The sequence below is a fragment of the Myotis lucifugus genome, unplaced genomic scaffold, assembly GCF_000147115.1.
Source record: "Myotis lucifugus unplaced genomic scaffold, Myoluc2.0 scaffold_4209, whole genome shotgun sequence".
In the NCBI taxonomy this organism is placed as follows: Eukaryota; Metazoa; Chordata; class Mammalia; order Chiroptera; family Vespertilionidae; genus Myotis; species Myotis lucifugus.
Window position 1 is genome coordinate 10162 of NW_005875257.1, and position 2532 is coordinate 12693.

The window sequence follows — 2532 nt, forward strand, 5'->3', positions numbered from 1 at the left end:
ATGGACCTCTGGAACCAAGTGACAGCAGGTGAGACTGTCCCCAGGTGTCCCAGGTCCCTCTCACTGGGGACAAGGGGTTACAGCCTGTGCATCTGGGGATGGAGAACAGTGGTTCTGGGTTAATGGATGTGGGGCATCTTTGGAATGTGGGGGTGGGTAATGCCTTCTAACCCAGCCTCTGGTTTCCTTCCAGGGACCCTCCCCAAACCTACCATCTGGGCTGACCCAGGCCCTGTGGTTCTCTGGGGGAGCCCCATGACCATCTGGTGTCTGGGGACCCCAGAGGCCAAGGAGTACCATCTGGATAAAGAGGGAAGCCCACAATCATGGAAAAGACAGGAGGCACTGGAGCCCAAGGACAAAGCCAAGTTCTCCATCACACACATGACAGAGCGTGATGCAGGGAGATATCACTGTTACTATCACAGCCCTGCTGGCTGGTCAGAGCCCAGTGACCCCCTGGAGCTGGTGGTGGTGACAGGTGAGAGGACACTCAGGGGTCCCAGCCTCAAGCTCTGCCCTCAGGAAGGGGGTCTGCTCTCAGGGTGTCTCCCTCTCACAGCCCAGCCCAGGGGGGAAGTGAGGGAGGTGGGAGCCCCATTTAACACGCTGCCTCCTCCTCTCCTAGGATTCTACAGCAAACCCAGCCTCTCAGCCCTGCCCAGCCCTGTCGTGCCCTCAGGAGGGAACGTGACCCTCCAGTGTGGCTCACAGGAGGGATTTGACAGGTTCCTTCTGACTAAGGAAGGGGATCACAGGCTCTCCTGGGCCCTGGGCTCACAGCGACAGCCAGGTGGGCAGTTCCAGGCCCTGTTCCCTGTGGGTCCTGTGATCCCCACCCACAGGTGGACGTTCAGATGCTATGGCTGTTACAGGAACAGGCCCCAGGTGTGCTCCCAACCCAGTGACCCCCTGGAGCTCCTAGTCACAGGTGAGTCCCATCATTGTCTCACACATGGATTGAAGCACCAGGTACTTTATTGGCTTCTTTGTTGGGAGCGGAGCCTCATGTGACATGGTGGGGAGAGGGGAGCATAGGGACTCGTGGGACAGAGAAACAGAGAGAGACAGTGAGAACTGGGGGCCAGGACAGGAGAAGGGGGTTCATGGGAGGAGCAGCCCCTGTAATTCACGTCTGTCTTCCCCGGTGAGTCGGGGAATCCCTCCCTCCTGACACAGCAGGGACCCACCGTGGTCTCTGGACAGAGCCTATGACAGATTCGCTCTGCACAAGGAGAGGGGATAGGACCTCCCCCAGAGCCTTGTCCAGCAGCCCCAGGCTGGGCTCTCTCAGGCCCACTTTCCCCTGGACACTGTGAGCAGCTCCCACGGGGGCCGGTACAGATGCTACAGTGGATACAATCTCTCCTCTGAGTGGTCGGCCCCCAGTGACCCCCTGGACATCCTGGTGGCAGGTGAGGAGCCAGTGGGTTCAGTCAGAGACCTAGACTCTGCACAGGCCCTGCTGGGGTCCTAGGTGGTGAGGCCAGAATGACAGTGCAGGCCCCAGGGAGGGAAAGAACCAGAGAGTGGTAGGGGGTGGGACGGGAGAGGAGGGTCCTCACAGAGAGGCCTGGTGACTCTCAGGCCAGAACAAGGTGGGCAGGCAGCCCTCACCCTCCCTCCCTCTCTCTAGGACACCTGCCTGACAGACCCTCCTTCTTGGTGCAACCAGGCCCCAGGGTGGCCTCAGGAGTGAACGTGACCCTATGGTGTCAGTCACAGAGCTGGAGGGACACATTCCTTCTGTACAAAGAGGGGGCAGCCTCCCCACCTCCCCTGTGTCTTAGATAGAAGCACCGAGCTCAGCAGTACCAGGCAGAGTTCTCCATGAGTCCTGTGACCTCAGCCCACGGGGGCACCTACAGGTGATACAGCTCACACAGCTCCTCCCCCTTCCTGCTGTCACTCCCCAGTGAGTCCCTGGAGCTCCTGGTCTCAAGTGAGAGCCCCTTACCCTGTCTGCTGAGCTGTCATCTCAAGGTCCTCTCCCCAGAAGAATTATGGGCTGAAGGGGAGTTTGGACTCTGGGGATGGTCACTCAGAGATCTTCCCACTCAGCATCTCAGGTCCTCCAGGTTCCACAGAATCTGAGGGATTTTCACTAACAGCCAGCAGCCCTGCATAGTTGGTATGGAGCCTGGGTCCCTAAGCAGGGTGGAGAGTGTGTGGAGTGGAAGATGGAGAGGGGGAAGCCTTTGGTGTCAAGGCCTGGCTTGCAGCACAGGGACGATGGCTGGGCTGATGGGGGAGGAGATGCAGGGAGAGCTGGAGAGAGGACGGGGGACACTCCCGTGGCTGCTCTTTTCCAGAGCCTCTTGGATGGAAGCCCTAACCCACACAGGTGGGGGCCCTGAGCGTTCTCAGAGCAGGACCGGTGGCTGCTCTGGCCAAGGTGGGACCTGGTATGGGTGACGGTGCTGTCCCCACTGGACACCCTGCTGTAGTGAGAAGTGCCCCCACCTGTGGACACCTCTCTGCAAGGCTCTGTGCTCACCTGGAGGCCTCCAGGCCCTCAGAGCTCACCTGAGA

The 2532-nt window shown here is 59.8% G+C and overlaps 1 pseudogene; it reads left to right on the forward strand.

Moving 5' to 3' along the window:
* On the forward strand, positions 1-1942 carry LOC102431262 (annotated as a pseudogene).
* The last annotated feature ends 590 nt before the right edge of the window (positions 1943-2532 follow it).